Source organism: Scyliorhinus canicula, chromosome 6, assembly GCF_902713615.1.
Source record: "Scyliorhinus canicula chromosome 6, sScyCan1.1, whole genome shotgun sequence".
NCBI classification, from domain to species: domain Eukaryota; kingdom Metazoa; phylum Chordata; class Chondrichthyes; order Carcharhiniformes; family Scyliorhinidae; genus Scyliorhinus; species Scyliorhinus canicula.
Window position 1 is genome coordinate 210,125,569 of NC_052151.1, and position 19,427 is coordinate 210,144,995.

Consider the following 19,427-nt stretch of genomic DNA (forward strand, 5'->3'; position numbering starts at 1 on the left):
GGTCTGAAATCACTGACTCCATCTTCCCCGTGTTACACACTGTCTGATCTCATCGACAACATCCTCCCTGTGTTACACACTGCCTGATCTCACTGGCTCCATCCTCCCCGGGTTACACACTGTCTGATCTCACTGGCCCCACCCTCCGCGTGTTACAAACTGTCTGATTTCACTGACTCCATCCTCCCCGAATTACACACTGTCTGATCTCACTGACCCCATCCTCCCCGGGTTACACACCGTCTGACCTCACTGGCTCCATCCTCCCCGGGTTACACACTGTCTGATAGGACTGGCTCCATCCTCCCCGGGTTACACACTGTCTGATCTCACTGGCTCCATTCTCCCCTGGTTACACACTGTCTGATCTCACTGGCTCCATCCTCACCGGGTTACACACTGTCTGATCTCACTGGCTCCATTCTCCCCGTGTTACACACTGTCTGATTTACTGACCCCATCCTCCCCGGGTTACACGCTGTCTGATCTCACTGGCTCCATCCTCCCCGGGTTACACACTGTCTGATCTCACTGGCTCCATCCTACCCGGGTTACACACTGTCTGATCTCACTGGCTCCATCCTCCCCGGGTTACACACTGTCTGATCTCACTGGCTACATCCTCCCCGGGTTACCCACTGTCTGAACTCACTGGCGCCATCCTCCCCGGTTTACACACTGTCTGAACTCACTGACTCCATCTTCACCGTGTTACACACTGATCTTACTGACTCCATCCTCCCTGGGTTACACACTGTCTGATCTCACTGGCCCCATCCTCCGCGGGTTACACACTGTCTGATCTCACTGGCTCCATCCTCCCCGGGTAACACACTGTCTGATCTCACTGGCTCCATCCTACCCGGGTTACACACTGTCTGATCTCACTGGCTCCATCCTCTCCGGGTTACACACTGTCTGATCTGACTGGCAAAATCCTCCCCGGGTTACACACTGTCTGATCTCACTGGCTCAATCCTCCCCAGGTTACACACTGTCTGATCTCACTGGCTCCATCCTCCCCGGGTTACACACTGTCTGATCTCACTGGCTCCATCCTCCCCGGGTTACACACTGTCTGATCTCACTGACTCCATCCTCCCCGTGTTACACACTGTCTGATCTCACGAAATCCATCCTCCCCGGGTTACCCACTGTCTGATCTCGCTGACTCCATCCTCCCTGGGTTACACAATGTCTGATCGCACTGACTCCATCCTCCCCGGGTTACACACTGTCTGAACTCACTGGCCCCATCCTCCCCGGGTTACACACTGTCTGATCTCACTGTCTCCATCCTACCCGGGTTACACACTGTCCGATCTCACTGGCTCCATCCTCCCCGGGTTACACACTGTCTGATCTCGCTGACTCCATCCTCCCTGGGTTACACAATGTCTGATCGCACTGACTCCATCCTCCCCGGGTTACACACTGTCTGAACTCACTGACTCCATCTTCCCCGTGTTACACACATTCTGATCTCACTGGATCCACCCTCCGCGTGTTACACACTGTCTGATCTCACTGACTCCATCCTCCCCGAATTACACACTTTCTGATCTCACTGACCCCATCCTCCCCGGGTTACACACCGTCTGATCTCACTGGTTCCATCCTCCCCGGGTTGCACACTGTCTGATCCGACTGGCTCCATCCTCCCCGGGTTACACACTGTCTGATCTCACTGGCTCCATTCTCCCCTGTTTACACACTGTCTGATCTCACTGGCTCCATCCTCCCCGGGTTACACACTGTCTGATCTCACTGGCTCCACCCTCCCCGGGTTACACACTGTCTGATCTCACTGGCTCCATCCTCACCGGATTACACACTGTCTGATCTCACTGGCTCCATCCTCCCCGGGTTACACACTGTCTGATCTCACTGACACCATCCTGCCCGGGTTACACACTGTCTGATCTCACTGGCTCCATCCTCCCCGGGTTACACACCGTCTGATCTCACTGGCGCCATCCTACACGGGTTACACACTGTCTGATCTCACTGACACCATCTTCCCCGGGTTACACACTGTCTGATCTCACTGGCTCCATTCTACCCGGGTTACACGCTGTCTGATCTCACTGGCTCCATCCTCCCCGCGTTACACACTGTCTGATCTCACTGGCTACATCCTCCCCGGGTTACCCACTGTCTGATCTCACTGGCTCCATCCTCCCCGGTTTACACCCTGTCTGATCTCACTGACTCCATCCTCCCTGGGTTACACACTGTCTGATCTCACTGGCTCCATCCTCCCCGGATTACACACTGTCTGATCTCACTGGCTCCATCCTCCCCGGGTAACACACTGTCTGATCACACTGTCTCCATCCGACCCGGGTTCCATACTGTCTGATCTCACTGGCTCCATCCTCCCCGGGTTACACACTGTCTGATGGGGCCTCACGGTAGCATGGTGGTTAGCATCAATGCTTCACAGCTCCAGGGTCCCAGGTTTGATTCCCGGCTGGGTCACTGTCTGTGCGGAGTCTGCATGTCCTCCCCGTGTGTGCGTGGGTTTCCTCCGGGTGCTCCGGTTTCCTCCCACAGTCCAAAGATGTGTGGGTTAGGTGGATTGGCCATGCTAAATTGCCCGTAGTGTAAGGTTAATGGGGGGATTGTTGGGTTACGGGTATACGGGTTACGTGGGTTTAAGAAGGGTGATAATTGCTCGGCACAACATCGAGGGCCGAAGGGCCTGTTCTGTGCTGTACTGTTCTATGTTCAATGATCTAACTGTCTCCATCCTCCCAAGGTTACACACTGTCTGATCTCACTGACCCCATCCTACCCGGGATACACACTGTCTGATCTCACTGACTCCATCCTCCCCGGGTTACACACTGTCTGATCTCACTGGCTCCATCCTCCCCGGGTTACACACTGTCTGATCTCACTGGCTGCATCCTCCCCGGGTTACCCACTGTCTGATCTCACTGGCTCCATCCTCCCCGGTTTACACCCTGTCTGATCTCACTGACTCCATCCTCCCTGGGTTACACACTGTCTGATCTCACTGGCCCCATCCTCCCCGGGTTACACACTGTCTGATCTCACTGGCTCCATCCCACCCGGGTTACACACTGTCTGATAGGACTGGCTCCATCCTCCCCGGGTTACACACTGTCTGATCTCACTGGCTCCATTCTCCCCTGGTTGCACACTGTCTGATCTCACTGGCTCCATCCTCACCGGGTTACACACTGTCTGATCTTACTGACCCCATCCTCCCCGGGTTACACGCTGTCTGATCTCACTGGCTCCATCCAACCCGGGTTGTACACTGTATGATCCGACTGCTCCATCCTCCCCGGGTTACACATTGTCTGATCTCACTGACTCCATCTTCCCCGGGTTACACACTGTCTGATCTCACTGGCTCCATCCTCCCCGGGTTACACACTGTCTGATCTCACTGGCTCCATCCTCCCTGGGTTACACACTGTCTGATCTCACTGGCTCCATCCTCCCCGGATTACACACTGTCTGATCTTACTGGCCCCATCCTCCCCGGGTTACACACTGTCTGATCTCACTGGCTCCATCCTCCCCGGGTTACACACTGTCTGATCTAACTGGCACAATCCTCCCCGGGTTACACACTGCCTGATCTCACTGGCTCCATCCTCCCCAGGTTACACACTGTCTGATCTCACTGACTCCATCCTCCCCGGGTTACACACTGTCTGATCTCACTGACTCCATCTTCCCCGTGTTACACACTGTCTGATCTCACGAAATCCATCCTCCCCAGGTTACACACTGTCTGATCTCGCTGACTCCATCCTCCCTGGGTTACACAATGTCTGATCTCACTGACTCCATCCTCCCCGGGTTACACACTGTCTGAACTCACTGGCTCCATCCTCCCCGGGTTACACTCTGTCTGATCTCACTGGCTCCACCCTCCCCGGATTACACACTGTCTGATCTCACTGGCTCCATCCTCCCCGGATAACACACTGTCTGATCACACTGTCTCCATCCGACCCGAGTTCCATACTGTCTGATCTCACTGGCTCCATCCTCCCCGTGTTACACACTGTCTGATGGGGCCTCACGGTAGCATGTGGTTAGCATCAATGCTTCACAGCTCCAGGGTCCCAGGATCGATTCCCGGCTGGGTCACTGTCTGGGCGGAGTCTGCACGTCCTCCCCGTGTGTGCGTGGGTTTCCTCCGGGTGCTCCGGTTTCCTCCCACAGTCCAAAGATGTGCGGGTTAGGTGGATTGGCCATGCTAAATTGCCCGTAGTGTAAGGTTAATGGGGGAATTGTTGGGTTACGGGTATACGGGTTACGTGGGTTTAAGTAGGGTGATAATTGCTCGGCACAACATCAAGGGCCGAAGGGCCTGTTCTGTGCTGTACTGTTCTATGTTCTATGATCTAACTGGCTCCATCCTCCCAAGGTTGCACACTGTCTGATCTCACTGACCCCATCCTCCCCGGATTACACACCGTCTGATCTCACTGGCTCCATCCTACCCGGGATACACACTGTCTGATCTCACTGACTCCATCTTCCCCGGGTTACACACTGTCTGATCTCACTGGCTCCATCCTACCCGGGTTACACACTGTCTGATCTCACTGGCTACATCCTCCCCGGGTTACACACTGTCTGATCTCACTGGCTCCATCCTCCCCGGTTTACACCCTGTCTGATCTCACTGACTCCATCCTCCCTGGGTTACACACTGTCTGATTTTACTGGCCCCATCCTCCCCGGGTTACACACTGTCTGATCTCACTGGCTCCATCCTCCCCGGGTAACACACTGTCTGATCTCACTGGCTACATCCTCCCCGGGATACACACTGTCTGATCTCACTGGCTCCATCCCACCCAGGTTACACACTGTCTGATCTCACTGGCTCCATCCTCCCCGGGTTACACACTGTCTGATCTCACTGGCTCCATCCTCCCCAGGTTGCACACTGTCTGATCTCACTGGCTCCATCCTCCCCGGGTTACACACTGTCTGATCTCACTGGCTCCATCCTCCCCGGGTTACACACTGTCTGATCTCACTGGCTCCATCCTCCCCGGGTTACACACTGTCTGATCTCACTGGCTCCATCCTCCCCGGATAACACACTGTCTGATCACACTGTCTCCATCCGACCCGAGTTCCATACTGTCTGATCTCACTGGCTCCATCCTCCCCGTGTTACACACTGTCTGATGGGGCCTCACGGTAGCATGGTGGTTAGCATCAATGCTTCACAGCTCCAGGGTCCCAGGTTCGATTCCCGGCTGGGTCACTGTCTGGGCGGAGTCTGCACGTCCTCCCCGTGTGTGCGTGGGTTTCCTCCGGGTGCTCCGGTTTCCTCCCACAGTCCAAAGATGTGCGGGTTAGGTGGATTGGCCATGCTAAATTGCCCGTAGTGTAAGGTTAATGGGGGAATTGTTGGGTTACGGGTATACGGGTAACGTGGGTTTAAGTAGGGTGATAATTGCTCGGCACAACATCGAGGGCCGAAGGGCCTGGTCTGTGCTGTACTGTTCTATGTTCTATGATCTAACTGGCTCCATCCTCCCAAGGTTGCACACTGTCTGATCTCACTGACCCCATCCTCCCCGGATTACACACCGTCTGATCTCACTGGCTCCATCCTACCCGGGATACACACTGTCTGATCTCACTGACTCCATCTTCCCCGGGTTACACACTGTCTGATCTCACTGGCTCCATCCTACCCGGGTTACACACTGTCTGATCTGACTGGCTACATCCTCCCCGGGTTACACACTGTCTGATCTCACTGGCTCCATCCTCCCCGGTTTACACCCTGTCTGATCTCACTGACTCCATCCTCCCTGGGTTACACACTGTCTGATCTTACTGGCCCCATCCTCCACGGGTTACACACTGTCTGATCTCACTGGCTCCATCCTCCCCGGGTAACACACTGTCTGATCTCACTGGCTACATCCTCCCCGGGATACACACTGTCTGATCTCACTGGCTCCATCCCACCCAGGTTACACACTGTCTGATCTCACTGGCTCCATCCTCCCCGGGTTCCACACTGTCTGATCTCACTGGCTCCACCCTCCCCGGGTTACACACTGTCTGATCTCACTGGCTCCATCCTCCCCGGGTTACACACTGTCTGATCGCACTGGCTCCATCCTCCCCGGGTTACACACTGTCTGATCTTACTGGCCCCGTCCTCCCCGGGTTACACACTGTTTGATCTCACTGACTCCATCCTCCCCGGGATAGACACAGTCTGATCTCACTGGCATTATCCTCCCGTTACACACTGTCTGATCTCACTGGCTCCATCCTCCCCGGGTTACACACTGTCTGAACTCACTGACTCCATCTTCCCCGTGTTACACACTGTCTGATCTCACTGGCTCCATCCTCCCCGGGTTACACACTGTCTGATCTCACTGCCTCTATTCTCCCCGGGTTACACACTGTCTGAACTCACTGACTCCATCTTCCCCGTGTTACACACTGTCTGATCTCACTGACTCCATCCTCCCTGGGTTACACACTGTCTGATCTCACTGACTCCATCGTCCCTGGGTTACACACTGTCTGATCTCACTGACTCCATCCTCCCTGGGTTACACACTGTCTGATCTCACTGGCTCCATCCTCCCCGGGTTACACACTGTCTGATCTCACTGGCTCCATCCTCCCCGGGTTACACATTGTCCGATCACACTGGCTCCATCCTCCCCGGGTTACACACTGTCTGATCTCACTGGCTCCATCCTCCCCGGGTTACACACTGTCTGATCTCACTGGCTCCATCCTCCCCGGTTTACACAATGTCTGATCTCACTGGCTCCATCCTCCCCGGGTTACACACTGTCTGATCTCACTGGCTCCATCCTCCCCGTATTACACACTGTCTGATGTTACTGGCCCCATCCTCCCCGGGTTACACACTGTCTGATCTCACATACAACATAGAACATAGAACACTACAGCGCAGTACGGGCCCTTCGGCCCTCGATGTTGCGCCGACCTGTGAAACCATCTGAAGCCTATCTGACCTACACTATTCCATTTTCATCCATATGTCTATCCAGTGACCACTTAAATACCCTTAAAGTTGGCGAGTCTACTACTATTGCAGGCAGGGCGTTCCACACCCCTACTACTCTCTGAGTAAAGAAACTGCCTCTGACATCTGTCCTATATCTCTCACCCCTCAATTTAAAGCTATGTCCCCTCGTGTTGGTCATCACCATCCGAGGAAAAAGACTCTCACTGTCCACCCTATCTAACCCTCTGACTATCTTATATGTCTCTATTAAGTCACCTCTCAGCCTTCTCCTCTCTAACGAAAACAACCTCAATTCCCTGAGCCTTTCCTCGTAAGACCTTCCCTCCATACCAGGCAACATCCTAGTAAATCTCCTCTGAACCCTTTCCAAAGCTTCCCATCCTTCCTATAATGTGGTGACCAGAACTGCACGCAGTACTCCAGGTGTGGCCGCACCAGAGTTATGTACAGCTGCAGCATGACCTTGTGGTTCCGAAACTCAATCCCCCTGCTTATAAAGGCTAGCACACCATATGCCTTCTTAACAGCCCTATTGACCTGGGTGGCAACTTTCAGGGATTTATGTACCTGGATGCCGAGATCTCTCTGTTCATCTACACTACCAAGAATCTTGCCATTAGCCCAGTACTCTGCATTCCTGTTACTCCTTCCAAAGTGAACCACCTCACACTTTTCCGCATTAAACTCCATCTGCCACCTCTCAGCCCAGCTCTGCAGCTTATCTATGTCCCTCTGTATCCTATAACATCCTTCAGCACTATCCACAACTCCACCGACCTTCGTGTCATCTGCAAATTTACTAACCCATCCTTCTACACCCTCTTCCAGGTCATTTATAAAAATGACAAACAGCAGTGGCCCCAAAACAGATCCTTGTGGTACACCACTAGTAACTGAACTCCAGGATGAACATTTGCCATCAACCATCACCCTCTGTCTTCTTTCAGCTAGCCAATTACTGATCCAAACCGCTAAATCACCTTCAATTCCATACTTCCTTATTTTCTGCAATAGCCTACCGTGGGGAACCTTATCAAACGCCTTACTGAAATCCATATACACCACATCAACAGCTTTACCCTGATCCATCTGTTTGGTCACCTTCTCAAAAAACTCAATAAGGTTTGTGAGACATGACCTACCCTTCACAAAACCGTGTTGAGTATCGCTAATCAACTTGTTCTTTTCAAGATGATTATAAACCCTATCTCTTATAACCTTTTCCAACATTTTACCCACAACCGAAGTAAGGCTCACAGGTCTATAATTACCAGGGTTGTCTCTACTCCCCTTCTTGAACAAGGGGACAACATTTGCTATCCTCCAGTCTTCCGGCACTATTCCTGTCGACAAAGACGACATAAAGATCAAGGACAAAGGCTCAGCAATCTCCTCCTTGGCGTCCCAGAGAATCCTAGGATAAATCCCATCTGGCCCAGGGGACTTATCTATTTTGACATTTTCTAAAATTGCTAACACCTCCTCCTTTTGAACCTCAATTCCATCTAGCCTGGTCGACTGAACCTGAGTGTTCTCCTCGACAACATTGTCTTTCTCCAGTGTAAACACTGACGAAAAATATCCATTTAATGCTTCCCCTATCTCCTCTGATTCCACACACAACTTTCCACTACTATCCTTGATTGGCCCTAATCTTACTCGAGTCATTCTTTTGTTCCTGATATACCTATAGAAAGCCTTAGGGTTTTCCTTGATCCTATCCGCCAACGACTTTTCGTGTCCTCTCCTCGCTCTTCTTAACTCTCCCTTTAGGTCCTTCCTGGCTAACTTGTAACTCTCAAGTGCCCTAACTGAGCCTTCATGTCTCATCCTAACATAAGCCTTCTTCTTCCTCTTGACAAGTGCTTCAACTTCCTTAGTAAACCACGGCTCCCTTGCTCGACAACTTCCTCCCTGCCTGACAGGTACATACTTATCAAGGACACGCAGTAGCTGTTCCTTGAAAAAGCTCCACATTTCGATTGTACCCATCCCCTGCAGTTTCCTTCCCCATCCTATACCTCCTAAATCTTGCCGAATAGCATCATAATTGCCTTTCCCCCAGCTATAATTCTTGCCTTGCTGTATATACCTATCCCTGCCCATTGCTAAAGTAAACATAACCGAGTTGTGATCACTATCACCAAAGTGCTCACCTACATCTAAATCTAACACCTGGCCGGGTTCATTACCCAGTACCAAATCCAATGTGGCCTCGCCCCTTGTTGGCCTGTCTACATACTGTGTCACTGGCTCCATCCTCCCCGGGTTACACACTGTCTGATCTCACTGGCTCCATCCTCCCCAGGTTACACACTGTCTGATCTCACGGGCTCCATCCTCCCCGGGTTACACACTGTCTGATCTCACAGGCTCCATCCTCCCCGGGTGACACACGGTCTAATCTCACTGACTCCATCCTCCCGGGTTACACACTCTGATCTCACTGACTCCACCCTCCCCGGGTTACACACTGTCTGATCTCACAGGCTCCATCCTCCCCGGGTTACACACTGTCTGATCTCACTGACTCCATCCTCCCGGGTTACACACTGTCTGATCTCACTGACTCCATCCTACCCGGGTTACACACTGTCTGATCTCACTGCATGCATCATCCCCGGGTTACACACAGTCTGATCTCATTGACTTCATCCACCCCGGGTTACACATTGTCTGATCTCTGCTTGTGAGGAAAATGAGCTGGAGAGGCTGAGTTAACAATGAAGAAAATTAAAAAGATACAATATGGGAGTTTGAAGTGAGCAATCAGGTACTTTTATGAATGGGACCTGGTAGCTCAGTCGGAAAAAAGAATTAAAAATGCAGGATGATTTATGAACAGTGGAAGAATCGTGACAATGTTGTCTTTGCCAAATTGCAACAGCCATCAATAAGTTTTGCTAGATTTTCGGTTAATGTAAAAACTCGCTCCTGGTCTTGTCCTGTCATTATACCACTATAGTTTTCTGGTCATGTTTAATCACTTCAAAATTCGTCAAATATTTCCTAATTGTTTACTTCTTCCTGCAGAACTGCTATAATTAATAACTTTCAGAAATAACTGCAATTTTTACAGTTTCAAAAGCCCATTGCAGATGATTATTTTAATTTGCACTCTCAATGTCAGCATGAGACATCAACAATACTGATGTTTAATCAAAATAATTGAAATCTCTTCTAAACTTGCAAACCCACTTTTAAGGTTGATGCTGTGGCTTAGATGGTTAGAGTGCCTGACTACTAAACAGAAGATCATGAGTTCAAGTCTCAGCTGTGTCTTTGGGTCAAAGCTAGGAGCCTGTGAAGAAATGCTCCCAATTCAATGGTGAATATAGAATATGTTGGCAAAATGTCTGGGGCATTAAACTTCTAGATTGCTTTACCTTGATTTTTGTGAAACTTTATTCAACATTCCAGAGCTCCCATATTTCATGCAACTTTCATTTTCCTCACCTACTCCATTGCATGTACTCCTCGCTTCAGCTCTGAGTAAAGATCACACGGATTTGAAACATTAACACTGTGTCTGGCTCCAAAGATATCCTCTCATTTTCTGAGCCTCAATCCTATCATTTTTAGCTTCTCACGCAGAGTCGCAGCTTCCGCAGTAATTTCCTTTGAATGCATGACAGGATTTACCTGAGGAATTCCAGAAGGAGCATTTTGACTGTTTCTCAGCGATATCTGTGAGCAACGATTGAATGATTAAATGCTTTACTCTGATGAAGAGTGACACAGCCTCGAAATATTAGCTTGGTTCTCTCTTCACAGATGCTGCCAGACCCACTGATATTTTCCATAATTTCCTGGTTTTTTTTCCCGATTTCGCATCCACAGTAATTTGCTTTTATCATGAACGATTTATGTTGCTGTATGTTAGCAAGAACGAATCGGGCGGGATCAATGATGGGACGTTTTCCATGAAGATGTCGTGCAGACACACTTTTACACCCTGAAACTTCAGATGACACCCTTTATTCTATCTCTAAAAATAGAATCTTATGTCTCTGTAGCTTCCCACTCATCTCTTATCAAACTAAATGTAATCTTCAATGTCTCGAAGTACCAGTGCAGGTCCCTGGGTAACAACAGTTGTCACATCACAAGTCACTGGTGAAAAGCAAGTACAAGCTGAAGAATTGGAGAAACGAAGCCAAAGGAAGGCTGCTGCTCTGCTTGTGATAAAATGAGCAGGAGAGGCTGAATTACCAAATAAAAAAATTCAAAAGGTACAATATGAGAGTTTTAAGTGAGCATTGAGGAATTTTTAAAAATGGGCCCTGGTAGCTCAGTCGGTAGAGCATCAAACTTTTAATCTGAGGGCCCAGTGTTCAAGTCCCTGTCAGGGTTTTCATTTTGTCTCAAGGCGCTTGCTTCCCAATGAACAGTAGGAAAAAAGTATAAAAAATGCAGGATGATTGATGAAAAGTGGAAGAATCGTGACAATGTTGTGTTTGCCAAATTGCAACAGACATCAAGAAGTTTTGCTAGATTATCGGTTAATGTACAAACTCGCTCCTGGTCTTGCCCTGCATTATACCACTATAGTTTTCTGGTCATGTTTAATCACTTCAAAATTCGTAAAATATTTCCTGTATACAGAACTGCTATAAATTAATAACTTTCAGAAATAACTGCAATTTTTACACTTTCAAAAGCCCATTGCAGATGAACATATTAATTTGCACTCTCAAAGTCAGCATAAGAAATCAACAATACTGGTGTTTAATCAAAATAATTGAAATCTGTTCTAAACTTGCAAGCCCACAATCGCAGTTGGTGCTGTGGCTTTGATGGTTAAAGCGCTTGTCTTGTGAACTGGAGTTCTTGAGTTCAAATTTCAGCAGTGCCTTTGGATCAAAGCTTGGAGCCTGTGAGGAAATGTTCCCAATTCAGTGGCGAATGCAGAACGCGTTGGCAAAATATCTGTGGCATCGAACTTCTAGTTTGCTTTACCTTGATTTTTGTCAAACTTTATTCAACCTTCCATAGCTCCCATATTTCATGCAACTTCCATTTTCCTCACCTACTCCATTGCATGTACTCCTCGCTTCAGCTCTGAGTAAAGATCACACGGATTTGAAACATTAACACTGTGTCTGGCTCCAAAGATATCCCCTCATTTTCTTACCCTCAATCCTATCATTTTTAGCTTCTCACGCAGAGTCGCAGCTTCCGCAGTATTTTCCTTTGAATGCATGACAGGATTTACCTGAGGAATTCCAGAAGGAACATTTTGATTGTTTCTCAGCGATATCTGTGAGCAACGATTGAATGATTAAATGCTTTACTCTGATGAAGAGTGACCCAGCCTCGAAATATTAGCTCGGTTCTCTCTTCACAGATGCTGCCAGACCCACTGATATTTTCCATCATTTCCTGTTTTTTTTTTTCAGATTTCACATCCACAGTAATTTGCTTTTATATTGAACGATTTATGTTGCTGCATGTTAGCAAGAACGAATCGGGCGGGATAAATGATGGGGCGTTTTCCATAAAGATGTGGTGCAGACACACTTTTGCACCCTGAAACTTTGCAATTTGCATAGTTTGCTCCTTTACTAGATGGGTTTACTTGTGTTCACGCTCTGCCACAACAAACATCAGATGACACCCTTTATTCTATCTCTAAAAATAAAATCTGTGTCTCTGTTGCTTCCCACTCATCTCTCACCAATCAAAATGTAATCTTCAATGTCTCGAAGTACCAGTGCAGGTCCCTCGGTAACAACAGTTGTCACATCACAAGTGTAGAAGTCAGGTATTTTAAATACACTTAATATAGGTAAAAAGGCAGTTTAGAGCATAAATATTAAATCCCAGTTTTAAGATGTTTGAAACATACAATTCCCAAACTCAGACATGAGTTTGGGAAAAACAGAACCACTGATAAAAACATCACATTCTTTCAAGGACAGCAGCTAAATCCCATGGGCTGTAAGGTGGAGTCATTAAAGGCTCCATTGTTCTGATTTCAGGCCACTTGTGATAACAGCCTGAACCACATTCCATAACGTATGCAAGCCGAAACATTTTAGACTGTGTCAAAAAACAGTTTAATAGTATGATGAGATGACTAACGTCTCAATTATTGCAGATAAGCAATAATTGGAAGTGGCGTTGCATCGTGAGGATGGACGGCTTGTTATCAAATCAAATGTGTTTTGAATATAGCTTAAACCATTTAGGATTATATTGGGGTGTGATCGGATCGCTTAAGACAGATATGAAAGAGTATATCCATGGATGATTTGGCCACCATTTTAGACAGAAAGAAAGAAAGACAGGAAGACAGAAAGACAGAAAGAGACAGAGAGAAAGGGACAGGAAAGAGACAAAGAGAACAAGACAGAAAGAGAGAGAGAGAGAGAAAGTAAAGGAAGAGAATTAGAAAAGAGTTCTGTATTCCTATTTCATTTTCCTACTTTGACTTCAGCCTTTGACTTTTAAAGTTGTGTTCAGGCTATTGTCTCAGAAGATAATTCCTGTGATTCTTTGAAGAAAATTAAATTGTCTACAAACTACCTTTTAAATCATTTTCAAGTTGTAACCAATGAACTTCAAATAAAACAATTCTTATTTGCACCTGACAAGTTTTTAACTTGAATTTCTACTGAGTTTCAGCAATGTCTCAAGAACAACCGGCAACCGTAAATTGAATAACCTTCACAAATAAAGAGATATAACACTTGGCGTAGTCAGGCAGCGGGGGAAGAGTTCTGAAACGACCTTCGGAGAGGTTCGGAAAGCTTCGTGAGAAATCGGAGGAGGACCAGGCCATGACGGAAGCTTCGGGAATAATCGGAAGAGATCGGAAGACAGTCGGAGTCCACGGCTAGACTGGGGTAAGAAATATCTTTTTCACCCATTAAAAGTCTTAAAGCCGCATCAATCAGTGCTTCGACCCCTGTAAAGGACATTCTTATAGACTGTATTAAATCAATGGTTGTTGAGACTAACGCAGCCTACATACAAAAAGTTAAGTGAAAGGTTGAATTTATGGCTGATCCAGTTGAAAGTATAGATTTAGACCCTTTAGAAGGCAGAAATTTACTCCCTACGACGGTAAAAGGAGGAACTGGGATACCAGATGTTTCCATTGAAGATATGTTGGGGGATTTTGGGTCTTTCTTTCGTAAACAATTTGACCTATGTGAAACCTCAAGAAAAATTGAATCAAAGTATAATATTCGCAGAGGACAGTGGTCCTTTGATAATATCAAGAGAGCACGGGGAAAAAGCACACGATTGCACAGTGCAGAACGTGTTAAATGGTCCCTGGCAATTATGGGACAATTACGCAGACAGCAAGAGATAATTAGTAAAAATAAAACTGATCATGAATATAGGACCACTAAAGGCCAACTAATTGCAGTTGTTGAAGAATTGCAAGATGCAAAAGCAAAACTTCAATCTGACGATGAAACTAGAACTGATTTGGAAAACAAAATCTCTGAACTCCAGCAGTTGCCTGTTCAAATAGCAGATGTACAAAATCAAATTTTTGAAGTGGAATCAAAAAACCAACAGCTGCAATCAAAAACTGAGCAAATTGAACTTGAAAAGTACAAGTTAATTGAAGAAAAATGTGTTTTAGAAAAAGAATTGCGAGATGCAGAATTCAGTTTTGAACAGGATGATGCCAAATGCCAACAGTTATCTGTTCTATTAGCAGAATTACAAAATCAAATTTTTGAAGTGGAATCAAAAAACCAAAAGCTGCAAGCAAAAACTGAGCAAATTGAACTTGAAAAGTACAAGGTAATGGAACAAAAATGTGTTTTAGAAAGAGAATTGCAAGCTGCAGAATCTAAACTTGAACATTATGATGAAATTGGAACTGAATTTCAAAACAAAACCTCTAAACTCCAGAAGTTATCTATTCAAACAGCAGAATTACAAGATCAAATTTTTGAAGTAGAGTCAAGATATCAAAGGTTGCAATCAAAAACTGAGCGAATTGAATATGATAATTGCAAGTTAATCGAAGAAAGATATGTTTTAAAAAAAGATTTAAACCCTGCCACTGAAAGCGGTAAGGTCCTAAAAGACTGGATTCAAACAGCAGCTGAAGTAACACAAACTCAACAAGCAGCCCACCTAGTGGCACAATTGGCAAATGCACAGCCGAGATCAAGTGTCATGAATAAATTAATTCCTCTGCCAAATGAATCAGACGAAGATAGTGTTCCTACAAAGCGTAATACTAAATTAATTCAACTAGCCCCTTTAAAACGCAAACGGGTTAGAGTTGGAAGCAAAAAAAAAGAGGAAGAAGGTGAAACTATCTCTAGAAACATATTTGATCATCAATGGACTCAGGAACCAGCAGAGCCTGCACAAATTGACGAATGGTCCAAAAATCTCCCACATCCTAAAAAGGGTGGTATGTCCACATGGAATGGAATTAACAGATTAAAATCCATTTACAGTCTCCACCCATTTGATGGAGTACAAGTTCTAACTATCATGCTTGGTATTCGCGTAATTTCAACCCTTAGAACTGAGGTGGAATATGCCCTTGGAGACGATTTGCAAAATTTAGACGCTGGTTGGCTAGCAATCAGGGATTGGCTATTAACATATCGCCCCCCGAGGACCGATTGGTCTAAGATCACATCTTGCATTCAAAAAAGTAATGAAGATATTCAGGATTTTGAGGACAGATTTTTACAGACTTGGATGGAATATTCGGGAATGACACTTACAGACGAAACTGACACATGGGATGCAAGCAATTTAAATCCATTAAAAACGGCTTTTGTAGCCGGTGTTAAACCTGAAGTTTCTGATGCCTTGAATTTGGTTTTACCATCTTGGGCCAAAACTGGCACATACCGAGACATAGTTGACCGGTGCATTCAGATAGATCGCGGTTTACGCAATTGGACAAGTACATCAGCAGTGACTAAAACACCACCACAAGATTCAGGGCAAACATGTACCCTGGCTCCATTAAAATCACGTAAGGAAAATATACCACAATGTCTTTACTGCGGTAAAGTAGGACACTGGATGGCAAAATGCTATCTTAAACCACGGATGGATTCGAGAGATGATAATGAGGTAGACAATTTTCACTACAATACATTTCCACCTCGTGGTCAACCACGTAATGCGCACAAACAAGATACACCTAGGGTAACGTTCCAACAAGACAGACCCAGACTTACGTACAGGGATTCTAAACCCTCCCAACCTTATCCACGTAGGGAGGAACCTTATCCACGTAGGGAGGAACCTTACCCACGTAGGGAGGAACCTTACCCACGTAGGGAGGAACCTTACCCACGTAGGGAGGAATCTTACACATGTAGGGAGAAATCTTACCCACATGGGGACGAACCGTACCCACGTAGGATTCTGCACGATGATAACAATGCTATGAATGAAATGTTAAACAGCTGCCCTCCAGCTCAAAGACGTTCTCTGTGTGATAATTCAAAAAACTACTAGACCCCACTCTTGATGATTCTCTCCATTTCTCTCTACATGCACTTTTGCAGCAGAAAAATGATGGATTATATATTTCATTAAGAGTGGAAGGTATTGATATTGATTTTCTATTTGATTCTGGAGCTGAACTTACCTGTGTTACTGAACAGAATGCTGCTTTCTTTCACCTGACTTCAGAGAAAATTGAAGCTTTGGCTGCAGGAGGAGACTCTGTCCCTCTTCGGAAGACTATACCACTGCTCTTAGAATTTGGACCACATCAACTGATAGCGTCAATATGGGTAGGTCCGGTAACACAAGCACTTCTAGGTATGGACATCTTATCACAACTAAATTCTTCACTCAATTTCAATAATGGGAAAATTACCAGGTCCATTAGACACATAAAAAAAGATGAAATACAACATCACCCAATTTGGGCAATTGACAAAAATGATTGTGGTCTTTTGAAAATGGACCCAGTTACTTTCATGGGATCAGCTCCACCTTGTACCAAACAATACCCCATTAGCAAAACGTCAATTCAAGGTATTCTACCTATAATAAAACAACTTGAAGAAAGGGATATTTTAGTGCGTATTCACAGTTCATCAAACAGCCCTGTATGGCCTGTGAAAAAGGCTAATGATACATGGCGCCTTACTATTGACTACAGAAAGGCAAATCAATTCATTGTCAGAAAAGCTCCTTTAGTGGCAGATCCGTCTACAATTTTTAACTCTTTAACTCCTGACCTTCAGTGGTTTTCAGTCATTGATATGGCAAATGGCTTCTGGTCAGTACCATTAGCTAAACAAGTACAACCATGGTTTGCTTTTACAGTCAATCGACAACAGTACACATGGACTAGACTACAGCAAGGTTTTTACAATAGCCCAACTGTTTACCACATGGCTCTGCAGAATCACATCAGGGAACTGCCTGATCTGCCTTAAACCATTATTCAGTATGTAGATGATGTTCTGTTAGCCTCCATCAATAAAGATGACCATGAAAAGGACTTACGGGTGGTCTTGAACCACCTCAGTGCAAATGGTCACAAAGCTAGCTTTGCAAAAGCACAAATTACCCAGGAAGAAGTTGTTTACTTGGGACAGAAAATTTCCAAAGGCAAAAGGGAACTTACTCAGAACAGAACAGCTGCCATCAAAGCAGCTAAAGAACCCTCAACTGTACAGGAAGTCAGATCTTTCTTGGGACTCTGTAATTTTAACAGAAATTGGATTGATTCTTATACTCAGTTATGCCAGCCATTGAATGATCTTCTAAAAGGAAACAGAAAATCAAAAGATCGAGTTAAACTCAATTCTGTACAAAAACAATCATTTCTGAATTTGAAAAAGGTTCTGTGTTCAGCGCCAGCCTTAGGTATTCCAAACAACGGAAAACCTTTTACCATGTTTGTTCATGAAAGAGATGGTTACATGACTGCAGTACTAGCTCAAGAACATGGTGATCAGTTAAGACCAGTTGGGTACTATTCCCTTAAACTTGACAATGTGGCACTAGCATTTGGCAGTTGCTTACGAGCCATGGAAGCTACATGTCGAGCTGTAATGATTACATCTGGACTTGTTCTAGACCAAAAGTTAATCATTAAATGTCCACATTCAGTCCATTCTCTATTATCCATGAACAGAGTGTCACAAGTTACATCAGCTAGATGGACTAGATGGACAGCAGTTTTGGAAGCTCCCAACCTATATTTTCACAAAGCCAGTCCTGTAAACCCATCGTCCTTGCTCCCGCTTCCCGAGGAACAAGGGAAGGGAGAGAGAGAAGTGCATGACTGTGTGAAAATAATAGAGGAAATGGAAGAAGTACGCTTAGTAGAAGAAGAGCCACTACAGAACCCAGATTTAATCCTATTCACAGATGGTTCCTCTTTTATTGACAAGGGTATCAGGAAAGCTGGGTGGGCAGTCACAAGCCCATACGAAGTATTAGCTGAAGGAAGTTTGCCCCCAGCTACATCAGCTCAGCAGGCCGAATTAAAGGCACTTACAGAAGCATGTCATGTGGCAAGAGATAAAACTGCTAACATCTATACTGACTCCAGATATGGTTTTGGAGTAGCACATGATGTTGGCCAACTGTGGAGAAAAAGAGGATTTCTCACAACAGCAGGTACACCTATCCGAAATGGAAAGGAAGTACGAGATCTTCTAGAAGCTATGACCTTGCCCAAAGAAGTATCAGTTCTAAAATGTAAAGCCCATACTCATGAGGACACTATGGAAGCAAGAGGAAATGCTCTTGCGGACCAAGCAGCAAGGGAAGCTGCCTCCCTTTGTGCCTCTCATTGGCATCAGGAATCCAGTCACATTTACAAATTGGGAGTAACCACCTTATTACATGATTTACGTGAAATGCAGAATGATTGTACAAAGGAAGAAAAATGGAAATGGTTAGAATCAGGTATTCAACCGTATGATGATGAAATTTGGAGAGAAGTTCAAACTTGTAAACCAGTCGCACCGCAATCACTAATGCCCTTCTTAGCTCAACAAATTCATTCATGGGGACACATATCACCTCAACAAATGATGGATCGATTCCATAGAAGTTGGTGTGGTAAAGGATTCAAAAAACATGCACAATTGGTAGCAAACCGATGTGTAACCTGTCAAAAGAATAACTTGGGTCCTATAACATCAATGCCTCAATTAAGAGCTCCTGCTCCTGCAGGTCCATTCCAGGACTTACAAGTAGATTACATCACTCTTCCTAAATGTCAACAGTACAATGACGTCCTTGTAATAGTGGATACATTCTCCAGATGGGTGGAAGCTGCTCCAGCTAGAAGAGGGACAGCTGCCCATACAGCCAAAGTGCTATGCAAAGACTTTATTCCCAGATGGGGAGTACCAGCTAGCATTGACTCAGACAATGGAACCCACTTTACAGGAGCTGTTTGTAGGGAAGTCTGTAA

The 19,427-nt window shown here is 46.1% G+C and overlaps 1 non-coding gene across 1 annotated transcript; it reads left to right on the plus strand.

The window, feature by feature from the left end:
- Positions 1 to 11,316: 11,316 nt before the first annotated feature.
- Positions 11,317 to 11,389, plus strand: trnak-uuu. The gene has a single exon. It is a non-coding gene; the product is annotated as a tRNA-Lys (tRNA).
- Positions 11,390 to 19,427: the final 8,038 nt, after the last annotated feature.